The sequence below is a fragment of the Eublepharis macularius genome, chromosome 6 (assembly GCF_028583425.1).
Source record: "Eublepharis macularius isolate TG4126 chromosome 6, MPM_Emac_v1.0, whole genome shotgun sequence".
Classification (NCBI taxonomy): domain Eukaryota; kingdom Metazoa; phylum Chordata; class Lepidosauria; order Squamata; family Eublepharidae; genus Eublepharis; species Eublepharis macularius.
The window spans coordinates 142,231,605-142,248,926 of record NC_072795.1 but is presented as its reverse complement, the minus strand read 5'-3'; the positions used below and the strand labels follow the sequence as shown (position 1 = coordinate 142,248,926).

The 17,322-nt window shown below is 45.6% G+C and overlaps 1 protein-coding gene across 1 annotated transcript in view; it reads left to right on the top strand.

The window, feature by feature from the left end:
* The first annotated feature begins 3,570 nt into the window (after positions 1-3,570).
* The window catches only part of BMPR1A (bone morphogenetic protein receptor type 1A), a 105,715-nt gene continuing 91,963 nt past the window's right edge, over positions 3,571-17,322 (top strand). Inside the window, exon 1 of the mRNA XM_054982283.1 lies at positions 3,571-3,662. The gene's annotated coding sequence lies outside the window, so the exon portion shown is untranslated. The remainder of the gene's footprint in view (positions 3,663-17,322) is intronic.

The following is a 17,322-nucleotide window of genomic DNA, read 5'->3' as shown; positions in this document are numbered from 1 at the left end:
GTGATGGAGGAGGAGGAAGGGAAGGGGCAGCAGCTTGGGGAGCAAGAACGTACGTGTATGCCATTTCTACCCCACCTGCTGCTGCCGCTACTGCCATCAGCATGGGCATGTTTTCATGCCATCACATAGATGCAGCCAGTTGCTTCAATGAGGCATGTCTAATGTGTCAGTCGAGCAGGGAAAACTGATTTGTTTCTGAAAATGGTCGTTTTTGTTTTCAAGTGAAAACCTGGGAGTCAAAGAACTTCGTGACTATTTCTGTGCTTCTCGTGGGGCTTTGTGCGAGTGGTTTTTTGAACACTTCCCATTCATGTGCCAAACTACTTTGGAGACTGAGAGAACTTCCAAAAACAGATTGCAATATAGCATGGTGTTCCAAAAGAAAAAGTAAAAATCTCATTAGGCCAAAATACTTGGGCTTGTGTTAAGAAGTGTTTCAGGACCCATCTGATTTCAACTGAACTCTGCATACGTTCAGCTATAAATTCCAAGGTATACTGTGCTAAAAATCAATTAACAAAATCAAGCATACAGGGGATTTTGCCCTATGAAGGACATTTCTGTAAAACAAAACCATCTGGGCTCCAATTACTGTGTTTTATTATTTATTTTTTAATTTTACTGTGTTTTTTTTCCATCATAGAACTCAAGATGACACGCACAGGGTTCCAAGCCTCAATCAGACACAGCTCTGCTTAGCCTTAGCAAGGCTGGGGACTGTATCAGATGTCCTCAAAAAGACTGAAAGGTCGGAATAACACATTTGATCCACAGCCCAGAACCCCAATGCACGCATCTTCTGGGTACAGAATGCTGCTTTTTACCTATAAAACCTTTAATGGTTTAAACATCTCAGAGACTGCCTTCATACCATCACAATCAGTAATACTAATTATGATTACGTCATTTGCCAAGTTCAAATGGCAGCAGTGCTTAGAGATGAACAGTGCAATCCTATGGAGAGTTACTCCAGTCTAAGGCCATTGACTTCAATGAGCTTAGACTGGTGTAACTCTGCATAGGATTGCACTGGAAATCTCTAAGCCCCCACTCTCCTGGTTTCCCGCAAACTATGCAAAACCGAATTATTCAAAAAGGTGTTTTATTCAGATAGGAGGGCAGTATTGTAGGGAGGGGGTCTCAGATGCTTTGCTAATGAGTTAGGGACCAGAGAATTCACCACTATGTTGCCTTACATATTATCTATTTCTATAAATATATACTTCTATAGACTACCTGTGCTTCATGTCGTCTAATGTCAGTCCTAGAATTATGTTCCATTTCAGCAATTCTTCAACTCTTTATTGGAGCCCTGCTAATGCTAGGTCTTTGTAAACTTGTCTTTATTTATCCTATGGCATTGTTTATGGAAGTGTCCTTGATACTGATTGTAACAATCTCACACTATGTAATCTGCCTTGAGTCTCAGTGAGAAAGGCAGACTATAAACGACATAAATAAATAAATAAAATAAATCTTTAACACTCTTCTCAATACACATGGGAGTTACCAGTCAGACTTAAATCCTTCTGGATAAAGGATCGATGGTTTGGGCCAGACCTACATTTTGCTATAGAAGTTACTTTGTTATCATGCTAGGACTGAACTGGAAGGGAAGCTTCTCAGCGGGTCGGTCCAGATGTTTTCAGGAGGATCCTGAGTGGTGGCAGCTGGTTAGCAGGATGCTTTCCAGGATCCAAGGGAACTCCCCGCAAGGAAAGACACCCCCCGCCCCGTTCCTGATGGAGTAGGATCTAGGCAGCCCAGGTTTGATTCACTGCTAAGCCACGGAAGCTCACTGGGTGACCTTGGGCCAGTCACACTGTCTCAGCCTAACCAACCTCACAGGGCTGTTGTGAAGATAAAATGGATGAGAATGATGTAAGCCACTTTGGGTCCCCATTGGGAAAAAGGTGAGGTATAAATGAAGTAAAAAAACAAAACAAAATGTTGGTGGTTGTCTTCCCTTCCCTTCCCTAGAAGACCATTTAAGAGCAAGCCTGTATACTTTCCAGAACTGTGGAACTTTCCTCTTGGAGCTTTTTTTTCAAAAATCAGGATTACACACATGCAAAAAACTTTTACCTGCAGTGTGTGTTGTGCTACTGCCTGCTCTGAGTCCCTGGTATGGGGTAAAATATAAACTGAATTGAGATTCTCCACCCAGCTGTTCTTTACTTTAGCCTGTGCAAAACCGCTTCACAAAGCCCAAGGAGCTGCAGGGAGTATTAGGGAGCCCCCAATGGCTACAGGGACACATCGGGAGCTTCTTAAAACAAGGTCACAGGATTTGTACATATAATGTTCAATACCTCAATTATATATATAATCGGAAGTGCTATATACATCAATACATGTTATTAATGCTTTGGCAACAACTAGGCTTACCAACTTCCAGGTGGAGCCTGGAGAGCTCCCAGAATTCCAACTGCTCTCCGGACAGCTGAAGAAAACGGCTGCTTCGGGGGGGGGGGGGGTGGATTCTATACCGTGCCCTGCCCAGCCTGATATCAGCTCTCAGGAGCTCAGCAGGGTCAGCCTCGGTTGGGGACTGGACGGGAGACCTCCCAGGCAGGCCAGAGCCACCGTGCAGAGGCAGGCAGTGGCGAACCCCCTCCGATGCCATGAAAACCTTCACCAGGGGGCGCCGGAAGTCAGCTCTGACTTGAGGGCCCCACAAACACGCCTCCCTCCCTCCCTAGGCTCCACCCCTCCAGTCTCCCACCCTTCCCAGGGGGCCGAGGAGGGCCCCCCCCCGGCACCCACACGCAGATCCAGGGACGCCCCAGCCCCCCCAGCCCGGGCCTTGCAACGGGGCGGAAAGCCCTTCTTCAGGCCGCGCAGCTCCGGTCCCGCAAGCGCACAGGCGGGCGGCCCGGCCGGCGTCCTCGGGGCGCGAACCCCGCAGGCCGAGGGCGGCCAGTGCCCGCGCCCCCTCCCCGCCGCCCCCTCCGCCCTGGGGGGGGGGCTTCGAACCGCGGAGGGGCTTCCTTCCCCCGCCGCCCTTCGCATGCTTCAGTGCGACGCTTGCGCGCTGCTACCGAATAAAGGAGTCCTCGACTGGCCTCAGACACGAGGCGCGCGGCACCCGCTTTCGGGACAGGCCGCCCGCGGGGTGCAGGGAGGCGCCCGGCGGAGGGAGGGAGGGAGGGAGGGAGGGGCGGCGGGGCTCCTCGACGGCCTCGGCCCAGGCCCGGCCGCGCTCGCTCAGGCCGCCCCGCAGCCCCCGGCGGGCAGCGGGAAGGAGCCCCGAGGGGCCCCCGGGAGCGCCTCCACGCCGCCGTCGAGCGCCCAGCCAGCCAGCCAGCCAGCCGCGGCGGCGCGCCGGGGCCCAGCGGAGGGGCGCGTGAACGGGCGTGCGCGTGCCCGGCGCTGGCGGCGGCCTCCCATTGGCCGTTGCGTCCGGGCCGTGATTGGAGTCGGCCGCGCGCGCTCCCGGACCCTGCTCGGCCGCGCGCAGGCCTGCTGAGGGGACGAGCGAGCGGCCCGACGGGCGTCGAAGGCGGCGGCAGGAGCAGCCCCGGAGGCCCCGCGCGGAAGGACCCCCGCGGCAGCGGCAGCAGCGGCAGCCCCGGACCCCCGGCCTGAGGCGGCGGCGGAGGGGAGGAGGGCGGGGAGGAGGGCAGGCCCGCCCGCCAGGAGAATGCCCGGCCCCGGCGCGGGTGAGTCGCAGGCCCGGCCCGGGGGGAGGGCGGGGGGAGGCGCGGGAGCGTCCATGGCGGGGGGGGGGGGCTCCTGCCGGGGAAGAGCCGCGGAGCGGGGCAGACGCGAGGGACGGGGACGGGCCCTTCGGGGCTGCGGCTGGGTCTGGGCCCCGACCCCCGAGGCCGCCGCCGCCTCCGCCGCCCCTTCTCGCCCCCTCCCGCCTGACGCGTCCGCACGGCGGCCCGGGCTGGTTGGGCGCCTCCTTCGGCGACTGGCCGCGGGCGACGGTGCTGGGCCGGCCCGCCTGGCCCGGGTGCCCGGGAGGGCGGCAGGGGCGCCTGGGCGAGGCGGGGGGCTCCGGACCCGGCGCGGGCCTGGCTCGGCCTCTCCGGCTCCGGCCTGCGCGGGGGAGGAAGGGCTGAGCCGCGCGGGGGCGGGGGCGGGGGGCCCTTCTCGAGCCCCGTCCCCCCGACCAGGCGCCCGCCGAAATCAGCCGCAGGGAGGGCAGGAGCCGAGGCCCGCGCAGAGGTTCGGGGGGGGGGCCGGCTTGTTCCCTGCAATGCAGGAAAGGGGGAGCAGCCCAGAAGGACGGGGGCGGGGTGCTTTTCTGGCCTTCTCGAAAGAGCTACGACGAGGCCAGATGCCCCCCCCCCCCCGCCCCCCAAACACAACGTCGTGATTTTTGAACGTGGTGCTTGGACGGGCTGGATTTCTTGTGTCGGGGAGCCGTGGTGGAACGTCTCGAGTGCCAGCTTCACCCACCAGACCAGAGCGAGGCCCTGGGCAGGTGCCGCCTTGCACATGAGCAGAGGCAGCAGCCGCCTTCTCTGGGGTGGGCCCCTACCTGGAGAGGTCCGGAAAGCTCCCGCTGTCCCTCCTCTCCACAAACCATGCAAAGTGAATTTGTTCAAGAGGGCTTTCTACTCAAGTAGAAGGGCTGGAGGGTTTAAAGAACTGGTCCCGAAGAGATGCATTGCTAAAGGGATCCGCCAGGACTTGTGGGGAGAGTCTCATTTCCCCTCCCCCATCATGTCCTCTTTCTCTTCCCTGCCCACGCAGCCTCTCTCCCCCTTTCCTACTTCCTTCTGTCCTTCCCACCCATCTTTGTCTGCCCTGTGACCCAACTGAATGGTGCTGAGCCAGTTCCAGTTGCAAAGGGGGGGGGGCGGGTATTTCACTTTCCCCTGTATCCCCTCCTCTGCATTATTCCCTGGCAGTCTCCACATGCTCATCTTTCCCAACATCATTTTCTCTTTCAAATCCAGTAAACAACTTAGTTTTATCTGCCATCTTCATCTATATTAATTAAATATTAATTAAATTTACTTCATTTATATACTGTCTTTCTCTAAAATGGGGATCCATAGTAGCGTACATAATTCTCCTTGACTCCGTATTATCCTCACAACAGCCCTGAGAGGTACGTTTATGCTGGCAGTGTGTGACTGGATCAAAGTTACCCAGTGAGCTGCCATAGCAGAGTCCAAACAGCCCTGGCAAGGACACTGCCCCCACTCCCTGCCTTTTACTGACAGAAACCAAGCCTGGAATACTGGCTAAACTGTTATGGTTGCCTAGAAACAGCCACTGAGGGCATCTGGTTAACCCTACAGGCACTCCTTTTATCATTTGATTTTTTTTAAAAAAAAAATCAGTTGTTGATTTTTTAGATTTCAGATTTTTCTGCAAACCAGGGGCATTTTTCAACTGTGCAGGAAGATCTGTCTTGTCTGTTCATTGCTCCAGTCTCTGGATTTAAGTATCCAGATCAGGGCCTCTTAGCTATTAGTTGCAGAGAAGTTAGCCGTGTTAGTCTGTGGTAGCAAAATCAAAAAGAGTCCAGTAGCACCTTTAAGACTAACCAATTTTATTTTAGCATAAGCTTTCGAGAATCAAGTTCTCTTCGTCAGATGCCTGATACAGGGAGAACTTGATTCTCGAAAGCTTATGCTAAAATAAAATTGGTTAATCTTAAAGGTGCTACTGGACTCTTTTTGATTTAGCTATTAGTATACAAGATAAGGACTATAGAGTTTACTGCTATGACAATGATCCTACTGGGTAGTTTCTATGTTGTTTAATATGTCAGTCTTAGAATTATGTTTTTCCCAGCAATTGTTCTCTGTATTTGGATTCCACTCCTTTGAATCTTTATTGAAATGTCTCTGAAATTTACTGTACTGGCTTCCACTGTATACTCTGCTTTGAGTCTCAGTGAAAAAGGCGGACTGTAAATAACATAAATATGTGACATTAATTTTGATGGGTTATGTATCTTGCATGATGAAAATTGATGCCGGGTGTGATAAATTGAATATCTCATTTTGCCTATCAGTTACTTGTGTGAGAAATTGTGTGGCAACATTTCCATAAAAGGAAAGTTGGCTAGTGCAAGAAAGACAGTAGGCAATATAAATTGTTGTTGTGGACCATATTATATGGTGGTACTGTGTGTTTAGATCAGTGGCAAGGCATAGTGGATGGCCAACGGGCAGCATAGGTGCCAGAAGTAACTGGTAGTAGAAGGGTGCTCTGCACCTGGGCAGGAGTACCCTTGGCCTTGAGTCAGCTCTGTATGTGTGTCAGTGCAATGCTAGGCTGCTGTTTGCTTCCTGTCTCAGTGAAAAAAGGGGAAGAGCCCAAGGAGTTACATGTATGTGTTCACATATTCTGGGGTGCCACCTTTTCATTCTTAGGGCTTGATCGTGTAGCTTATTTGCCCAGATGGGTTGGCTGTCTCTATTTTACGTTGTTAACCTTTGTGCTCTTTGGCAGCGCAGTCCTATGCAGTCGTTGCCGTCTAAGCCCATTTATTTGGCTGGAGTAACTGTTTCTAGAGTAAATCTGCTCTGTAAATGTAGTAATACTTCACTTTCCAGTTTGTCAGTACCATTTACAAGAAGTTTAACAGATACATTTTGTGTTTCAAATACGTGACTTGACTTGCAAATGGTAACATTCTGGCCTCTAGAAATCATGAATTGGCACAGCCAAACGTCCTGATCCTGCACTCCTTTTATGTAGAGCTTTGGGAGCCATTTGAAGTCAACAGAGAAAATATATACATTTGATTAAAACGTAGATCCTGCTCTTCTCAAAACAGCACATTTTAAACCAAAAAAATCTCCTAAATTGAAACATGTTTGGGTGCTGAATTCACATTTAGACGGTGTGCAATTTTTTTTAGAATATTTGTACTTAACCCAATCCGTTGTCTTTGAGTCCAGTTGATTCAAATGGAGTTTACTGCCAGATAAATAACTTAAGATCCCAGTTGCAAAGATATCCCAGAATAAGTAGTTTTACCTGGGTCCTTGAAATGAGAGAAGGTGTCATATTATTTGGCTGGGAGAATATTGAAACACCCTGGTATATATTCTCCTTTGTTCTAAATCAGAGGAGTGAGAGTCTCTGCATTCATTTGACAGGTAAAAATCTGCACCTGGCTACCTTTGCCTAAGGTTTGATTTCCAGACATGACATGTTCGAACATGATTCTTGGATATATGTGCAATGTTGTGTTTATTCCTAATAGTATGATTAAGTTCCCTGATGGTCTGTTGGCAGCAGTTACTTTCCTCTTATATATGAATTTGCCTGAATTGTTAGAAGCAGAACACTTGCATCAGCCAATTACATAGCCTGGATGTACTTCTATTCATTCATGAGAAACTAAGTATCCAAAGCCTTGGGTTTTCTAAACAAATAGTCACCTAGTTCCTTCCCCCCCCCCCTTTCATCATGTGATCGTGAAACTAGTGTCTTTATTAGTGGAGGTTAGGTGCAAGAAAGTGAAGGTTTCTTACTCCTCTAGTCTCTGTGAGAAAGGCAGGCTATAGATAATATAAATAAATAACTGAATAGTTAGAGGAAATCTTGGCTTAGTGATTTCCACACTCCTAAGATGCAGAGATTGTTCTTTTAAAAAAATAGTTTTGAGAGTTTTGAAGATTGGACAAGGTAAAGCGTTCTGAAGGACATTTTTGTGTTGGATTTAAGTTTTAAATAGTGAAGGTGTACCAATGTCAAGGCTGCCTTTCAAGTATGATAAAAGTTGGACTAAGACATGAATTACAAAAGCAAGGATAAATAGCATAAAAAAGAGTAATGGGCTACATTTTTGAAGGACATCATCAAAATTACATAGACTTGTAGGAGTATGAGCTTCAAGTAGAGGAAGATAGGTTTCAGTCAATCAATAACGGGTGTAACTTAGCATTAGAATAACCAGAACAATTCGCCAACTGAGATGATGGAATTACCATCACAAAAAATGGTAAGGCAGAAATGAACCATGTGCTTGGTCTAGTGTTCCAGCATAAATATTTAATTAAAAGTATTTCAGAATATTATCTTGGTTTTTAAAACGCTGCTTATAACATCTTTGAGATTAATCAGAATATTGTAATACTTGTGTAGAGATATTGTGTCCATTTTGAAATCAGTCAGAAATAAAATGAGGCAACCCGCCCCCAGTTTTTAATGGGAAGAGCTCTGATTTCATGATGTGGGAAACACGTAATTGTACTGTCTTGCATTTTAAAAAAAAACTTTAAAGCAGTCACATGGGCTTACTAATTTGATTGGGGGCATAAGTAATCATCAGCAAACCTGGTATACTCCCTTAACTTTCATGCCTTTTATTTGGAGCTACAGAAGCAGGAAGTACACTTTGTCTAAACATCAGGCATCTGTACTGCAGATGAACATTATGGCACCTCATTTGGACATTTTTAGCTTTTGTGAATGTATCTGGATATCCTGTTTAAAGCTTAGTAGTATTTACATTTCATAGTTTGCAGAATAATCCTGCAGATCTCCATTCCAGGCAGTCCATGTGTAGTTAAAGGGGAGAGGATAATAATGCTTGCACAGGTGGGATGCTGATGTTGTTACTTGCCTAGCTTTTGGAAGCTGTGTGCATACTCCGTTTATGCAGATGGGAAGCGTAGACTGCAAGCGGGGGCAGTAAAGCATCCAAACTAACTGACCTCAGGCCTGTGTCTTGAGAAAAACTTTTTTAAGCTATGGCGGTAACTTCAGTTAAAGCAGGCCTGCCAAATTTAGGACCCATTGACTGATTGTGTCCTCTGCCGTGCCCGTTTGCAGCTTCTTGAATAGACCAGATATCCATTATTTAGTCTTCTCCCATATCTGTCCAAGGTCAGTCAAAAGTAGCAGTGGACTTGGAAGATTGCCGATATCAATCTGTATCTGCGTTGCTTCTCTCCTTAAGATTCAGGGGCTCATAGTAGAGTTGACGCTGATTCCCACCCCCACCCCCCAGCTTGTCACTGCCTTCCAGCTGTATTACTTGGGCCAACAGCATAAAAAGCTCCTTCACTGGTGCTGGGGGACTGAAAGCTTAGCATGCTGGGGGTAAATTGAGTGAAGAGAAGGAGTGGAGGCAGAAACTGGAGAGTGCATTGGGGCTGCAAGGAAACCTGTGAGGTGGTTATAAATTAAAACCAGGGATGGATGAATGGGAATGCTGTGGGAACATAAAGGTCACAGCACACACAGAGATTGGGCTGAGGACAGAGTGGGTAGCTTGGATATAGCTACGGGGAAGAGGAGGAGTTACTGAGATGCAGGTGCAGAGACCTGAGGGCTGGGGAAAGAGACCAAGCTGTAGAGAGGAAAGCAGCAGCTGAGGAGTGGTGCTTCCAGAAGCCCAAGAAGAGGAGAGGGCTGTGAGGAAAGGAAGTAGTTGAGAAATGGATGTGCAGACACCCTTGTGACTAGAGGAAGCGGAAAGGGGTGGCGGAAGCATAGGGAGGTGCAGATTTACAGAGAAAGGGAGCTGTGTGGTGCTGGGAAGAGAAGAGTGCGCGCACTGTGGAGTAGAAAGATGGTAAGAGAAAGATCCTAGTGGCACAGGCGGAGTGCATAGAGGAGGAAAGGATCCAGCGTGCAACAGAATGGGAGTTGAGCCAAAAGGATAGCACAGCAGTGCTGTTCCGTAGCTACTACCACTGTGGTAAGGCTCTTAAGTTAGGGAATATGAAATCTCTTGCAACAATCGGAGTTGAGCTCCACTGAACTAGTCTCTTTTTTTTTTGTTTGGGGGTTGGGGTAGTGAAAACTGGTATTGGACATCTTTATGCTTTTCCTTGAGCTGCCTCATTATCTTGAATCTCTTCTTTGCAGATTTGAGTGTTTGGGTAGCAAGCAGCATTGGTATAGCCATGGGCGAAGAGGAGATGCCACTTGCTAGTTGGGTGTAGTGCTTAAGATCAGCAGGACTCTAATCTGGAGAACTGGGTTTGATTCCCCACTCCTCCACTTGAAGCCAGCTGGGTGACCTTGGGTCAGTCACAGCTCTCTCAGAGCTCTCTCAGTTCCACCCACATCACGTCTCCTCTGAAGTCTGGACTGTGATCTGTAATCTCTCTCACTGTGCCAACTGAATCTTTCAGCCAGTGTATAATAACACTTTGTAAACTGCTCTGACTGGGCATTAAGTTGTCCTGAACGGTGGTATATAAACCAAATGTTGCTGTTGTCATTATAGTATTATGTGTACTCTTCATTAGAAGCCTTAAGAGTTCAACATTGAAGTAGCTCTGATAGGTTAGTGAAGAATCACGTTACCAATTACAATAAATTAATGTTTGAATCCTAGAAAAATGCAGTATATCCAAAACAAAAGCATTTCCTTGAAGGAACATGTCTGGATCCCTTGCAAAAAATGAGAAACAACAGCACAGTTCTGAAGATTATAAATTCATGGGGGGGAGGGGAATACATCTGTGGTATGCATTAGGAATGGAAGTTTGGAAATGCAGATTTTAATGCATATCATGTTTCTGTGGTTTCTTGCAATGCGCCGCAGGATCCTGCCAGCTTTTCTGCTGATGCAAGGGGGAGGGGGGGATGATCTTACCTGGTAGCCTTTCTCATTGAATTCCCACCCCCATATGTGGGTCCCATGATTCCTGGCGTGGTCTTTTCAGGGGTCAGAAAGGGCTTACCTGTTCTTCTGCTCCAGGGAAAAAACCTGGTAAAATTTGACCCGTTGACTTTAGGTGATCTGTAAACTGTGAAGCCAGGGTGGATACACATTCTTTTGATGTTTTTTACTGTTTTTTAATGTAAGTATTAATAATGAATGCCAGATAAGTCAACATCAAATTTGAATTCTTGAGAAATACAAATAGGGTTTTTGTCCTGGAGGCTCTCCAGTCACAGAACGTAGTGGATCGGCTGTGGAATATGGATCAGTAATTGCGCTCCTCTTTTTCATCTGAGTTGTAACTTAGCCTTGGAAACTATTAAACAAGTGCTATTTTTCAAAAAATACGTTCATACTTAAATTAGTCGGTTGTGACATAAAAGAAATAAAAACTGACTTCTGTTGCTTAAAGAAAATTACTTCAAGCCTTGAGCAGCCAGGCAAATTACTTTATTGGCTTTTTTCCCCACTTGTCTAGAGTTATAATATCAGATAGTTTTTGCACGGCCACTCGGAGTCTATAAAGTGATATTCTAGGCTTTTATTTGGGTTTTGGAAGTGGGAAAAGTTGTGTTCGATAGTGAGGTGTCAAGTGGTTCTAGAAACTAAATTAAAAGTTTTTCACATAACAAGTTTACCATCAGATGATCTTTTTCACTGCTCTTCATAAAACAATGCCATAAGGATTACGTGTTGGAAAAAAAAGTTTAATATTTGTTGGGAAAATGTGTTGGGTGAATAAGTCCTAAACTACTGCTAAATAATGTAACTAGTACACTACTACTGCTACTGCTACTACTAATACTTTCATAACAAGAACTTTTCCAAGAGGGATAGATAAAACAAGGAAACTTTTGTTTCCTTGGTTGCCTCTAGAAGTATAGCCACAAATGTTTGCTCATAGATCCGTTAGTAAATGTCTGTAACTAACAGTATGTTGTAAGCTTCAAGCAGAAATTTAAGAATTCCCAGAAGTGTTGCAGTATTGCATAACGTATAGCAATAAGCATGTGATCGTTAATGTGGCATATAATAAAAGCAACATCACGTCTCCTCTGAAGTCTAGACTGTGATCTGTAATCTCTCTCACTTTGCCAACTGAATCTTTCAGCCAATGTATAATTGACTAACTAGAACTAGGGAGTTCTTTCTGCAAAATAAATAAATAAGACCCAAGTGTTTGGATGCATTTCAATCAGGGCTGATTAACAAATTAATGCAGTTTAAATAATTGATTTAAATGACCAGTAAAGATTGATTTAAATCAATTCCCCATTTCTAATTCACATATTTTGTGCAAGTGTGCATACTCATTGGTGGTTAAAAATTTGCCGCTAAATAAAACCTTTTAGGCTGCCTGAAGCAGGGGTCAGCAACCTTTGACCATTGGTGGGTCACACCATCATAGGGTATGGCCCACCACTGACAGCCAGTTTGGTGTAGTGGTTAGGAGCGTGGGACTCTACTCTGGAGAACCAGGTTTGATTCCCCACTCCTCCGCTTGGAACCAGCTGGGTGAGCTTGGGTCACTCGCAGCTTCTAGGAGCTCTCTCAGCCCCACCCACCTCACAGGTATCCCTTTGGGAAAACACATTTTACCCCCTCGGGGTGGGTGGGTGAATTTCTTAAAATCCCTTCTTAGTGGGTGTTTACATCAGGAAAGGAACGTTCTCCTCAAATTTCACGTTTCTAGGTCCAGGGGTTTGGGCTGGGCGTTGATGAGTCAGTCAGGACACTTGTCTTTATTTATATAGATTTATTTCCTTTATAGTCTGGTTTTTCTCCCAAAGACTCAGGTTGTCCCAGTTCTTAAGACACTGGTTTTAGCACTTTTCTTTAAAGATTTCAAGTAGTAAGTACTCTCATGCATTTTCATGGTCAGTGAAATGAGCTGATGCTATAGGAGTAAAATAATAAAAGTTACAGTATCAGTTGCTAAATCAAACATTCCTGTAACACTTTGAAGTGGGCAACAGGAGTTGTTCTTGACATATGTTTAATTTTTTTTTCAGAGAAGAGATTATTAATGTTATAAATACTAAAAAGTGTGTGAAAATGATTGCATGTGTGTTGCAGGCAGAGTGTCCTGAATTCAGTATTGTATGTCTCCAGCAAAAAGGATCTTAAATCGTAGAGCTGGGAAAGGTTTCTGCCTGAGAGCTTGGAGAATAAGTTTTCATCAGTAATGGGCTGCATAGGCCGATGATCTAACTTGTTATTAGGCAACTTAGTGTTGAGAATATCTTTGGTTAAAGAATACAGTCTTCAAAGTCACTGCTATAAGTAAATAAAAACTAAGGAGTAATTATATAGATCAAAGCAGGTTGTTAGTAAGAAATATCCTGAAGAATTTAGCATTTTACCAGAGAAACTACAATATAAACTGTTTGACTTACACTGGATAAGAAATTCTGAACTGTTCCCTGGTGGTCAGATTGGAGACAGCCGTAGAATTCTCTGATAGAATGAGCCCATGGTATAGTTACTTGGCAGTTCCTTTCAGTCAAGTTTCTGCAGTGGCTCAGAAAGTCACTACCATCTGGGAATAGGTGCCGTGGTAAAGGGACATGCTGTATTTAGAATTTTTCTAGTCAAGGAACTATGAATAAATTCTCAGCCGTACAGATGAATATCCAGAGGGAAGCCTATTACAGTTAGTGGTTTTTATATGTATAGTTTGTTAATGTAGGCTCAATCAGCCCTGTCAGGTTACTTCCTGCTGCACTTTTACTTCTCCAGTTCACACCTTTTTAATATGAAAACGTTTGTTCCATGGGAAACGTCTGACAAAATGCACAAGGACAGAGGAAGGTCAGACTACAGATGGCATCTTTAAAGCCTGGGTATGTCCAATAAGAAGAAACAGTAAAAGCGATTTTAAATGCCGTATTAAGCATCTGCTAAGCAGCTGTGGAATGTATTCATTAAGAAAGTTGTGGCACTCTGTCTTTATGTGTAGATTTATTTCCCACCCTCTTCCAAAAGCTGAGGGTGGATTAGTTTTATACAAATCGGAAGTTTATTGCTGTTGACCATACTCTAACTTGCCTAAAACCAAACCTATCCTTTTTCCATCTTCTCTTCTTTCCCCTTTTATTCTGTAGCCATCTTGAACTGCACCAAAATTCAAGTTTTTATAAAAGAGAGGTGCTCTCCCAGTCATATAATTTATTGATGCTCCTGTTCCCAGCAATTAAAATTCCTAACTACACAGCCCTTGCTTTCCCTAACCCACATTGAGAACCACTTGAGGATGTAGTAACATCACTCCCTCTGATCCTTAATTCCCTGGTAGCGTGCCCCTATTCCAACTGGAATAGGGGCAGGCTGCTGGTGAGCGCTGGTTAGCCTCTGAGTGTACACAAAAGTTCTGGTAGGTGAGCAGGCAACAGGCACATGAGTGGGAACTGACACAACTTTATCTTCACCAAGAAAGATCTTTTATTGAGCTACTAAAGACTACAGAATATAAAGAGCTCACAAGTTAGGGAAAATAGTTTGCACCAAGGTTTTGCAGCTACCCAGAGAGAAGCGTTCGCTGTTGTCTAACTTTTGCAGTAACCACAGTATACCTTATTCATCTGCTTGAGATGGCCACCCGACATCTAGGAGGAAATGGATGCCTATCTTCCCTGACCCTCTGTCCACTGTTCTAGGATTCGCTGGAGCCACACAGCAAAAGGTCTGCAGGGGCTTTTGTGCCCTTTCTGCTGGGGCGGGGGTCCCCTCCTCTAAAACCAGCCGCCTCCCTTGCTGGCCATGGCTAGGCAACTGGCGTGTCATCTCTCTCTCCTGGGCCTCCTCTCATGGGTCTCTGTTTTTTTCATGACAGAGCCAAAAGGCTAGAGCAACAGTTCTTTACCACAGGCTGTTGTTAATTTTCCAAAACATCCAAAGAGACGTGTTGAGAGAAACAAATGGCAGTTCAGTTGCCCCCCTCCCTCTCCGGTTCTCCAAGCTAACTCGGAGCTTTATTCTGAAAAGGTGACTCAGAGGCTAGTTCGATATTAAAAAGGCCCTCGGCCTGACCACACACCGGCTGGCATGCTTATGCACAACATTATTAACTTGCACAGTCAACTACAGATCTGAATTCTACTGTCATGCTCCTGATATCAGTCAGTTCCTGGTATTTCCCCATCAAACCTGTTTTAATAGCGGAAAACATCCCTTGTAAATTCACCAGACTCTTTGCAACTTTATTTCATCCCATTTCCAAGTAGCTTTAGGAATCCCACTTCAGGGTTAATCAACCTAATCAACACCTAATCAACAGGATGCTCTTGTTGCGCCAATATAGATGAAAGCAGATGACAATAATCAATACTGAGCAATACTATGCCATGTACTTGTATTCTAGATGAACTTTCAAACGTTGCATGAACTGTCTGTGTGTGTTTTTTCTAAGTGTTAGGTAATTCTAACAGGTGCGCTTTAATCTTTTGACAGTTAATTAAAATAGTGGACTCTATTGAGATTAATGTTCCTCTATCAGAGATTCAACCAATAGTGATCTCTCAACTTAACTTTTTCTGACATATCTCAGAGATTTATAGTTTTGTTTTGCAAGTTTGAGTATAACATCATTTTTTACTAATTGGAAGGTTACACAATAGAAACTATGAATATTCAATGAAGCATCAGACCAATTATCATTTGTTTGTGGTATCACGTGAAAAGCTCTTAGATATTTGCATGTGATGACTTATAAAAATGCAAATTCAGATAGAATGTCAGAGCTCTGATGGAAGAAATCTCTTGAGAGAATTGAGGTGAGAGTTTATCTTTATGTATGCATTTCATAGAAACTTTGATTATGTTAAACTTAGAATTTATTAGGAAATGTTAGCAAACTTATTTCTTATTGTCTTTCTGTGTTCTGTTGTTATAGGATTTTTATTAATAACCATTTATATTTTAATTACTTGTTTCATTAAAAAACTAGGGTGTATTTTCAATAAAGTGAAATAAACTCTAGACAGGTGTCTGTGTAATATTGAACCCTATATAAAATAAATGTACTGATAAACAGGTGGTTCAAAGAACTTAGCTGTTTGACAGGTCTGAAAACTAATTGCTGAAAGCTTTCCAAGAGAAAAGATGGATCTTTCTTTTGGTTAAGTAGAAGCTTAGTTTCAGACATGGGCAAAACCTCGTTACACTCTGCCCATACAGAACTCTGTGATAGTCTGGTAGTTACAATGGCCAGTGAGGGTTGAAACTTAATGACAGAGGAGTTGGCAGTTAAGATGGCAGGAGAAGTGAGACGGGGCAGTAGGGGTGTGCACTAAAAATGGTATGTTTTGGATTCAGGTATCCAGAATACCATATATGTTCAGTATTCCCAATTCTTGGGTCCAAAAATCCTGGTATTGTATTTGGGTTTTATTAGGAATTTCAAATATATTTGGTTCCATTACTCCCTATTGGGGAATCTTTCTGGCTGGAGGCAACCTAGTCCTGCCTATCCACTAAAGATCTCCCCCTCTAACAAGTTTCAAGTCAGTTGGGCCAAGGGGTCCGGTTCTGTGGGTCCCTGAACAGCCCCCCCGCCCTCAGCCAATCTCTAAATCTCCATTATTTCCTGTAGGGGCATTATCCAGTGCTTTCTCCAGGGAAAAGGCTAAAAAAAAGAACCTTAACCAAACATAGAAGAGCAGCCACAATGGCCAGGCCTTCCAATCCAAACAGGAACAACAAAGCCCAACAGAACCAGTGCCAAACCAGAGGATCCCAACTGAACCAAATTAAAGTGAGGGACATTGTTACACGCCCAACCGAACCAGTGTCACAGATGCCAGGCAGAACCCTAAGCCAATGCAAGCCCAACAGAACCAACATCAAACCAGAGAGTCCCAGCATCCAAACTGGCCAGCCGGTAGTACTAAGGCAGCCAGCCAGTTCCAGCAATGGCACGTGGCGAGCAAGCGGCAATGACACAGACGCTCACTGTAATGCTGCCTCTGTCCAAATCAAATTACTCCTGCTCAAAGAGTGAGCAGTTTGCAAGCTTGAATTGTTGGATGGGCTCATTTATTGAATTAATATGAACTTCTGTTTAAGAAATATGTGAAGTGTATATGACAGCCTAGCCATTGTATTGTAGAACTGGAGGCTACTCTACGTTTATGTTTATTTATACCCTGCCTTTGTCCCCAGTGGGGACCCAAAGTGGTTCACATTATTCTCCTCTCCTCCATTTTATTCTCCCAACAACCCTGTGAGGTAGGATAAGCTGAGAGTGTGTAACTGGCCCAAGGTCACCCAGTGAGCTTTTGTGGCAGAGTGGGAATTTGAACCGGAGCCTCGCAGATTCTAGTCCAGCACTCTGACCACTGCACGACGCAGGCTCTCAATATTTCAGTGTGTCGAATTCCTTTTTGTATTAAAGTGAAAGCAAGCTCCCTCCCTTCATCCACCAACTCCAGAATTTTTTGTTACAGAGTAATCCCACATTTTGGACTCAGAGCCACAATCCTTTTTCATGGCCGTGGGGCAATAGGTATGTAATGCTGTTTTGGGAAGATGGAAGGAGGAGATGAGGAGGTTGCTCCTCTCCCTTGTATAGCAGCAGCAGCTGTAACTGATGACTGTTTCAGATCCTGCCCACTTGGAGCCTCCAGAGCTCTGACCTAGCCCTTTTTATGTAGCCCCTGGAGCAGGGCTTTTTTCCAGCGGGAACACAGTGGGACGGAGTTCCAGCACCTCTTGAAAATGGTCAC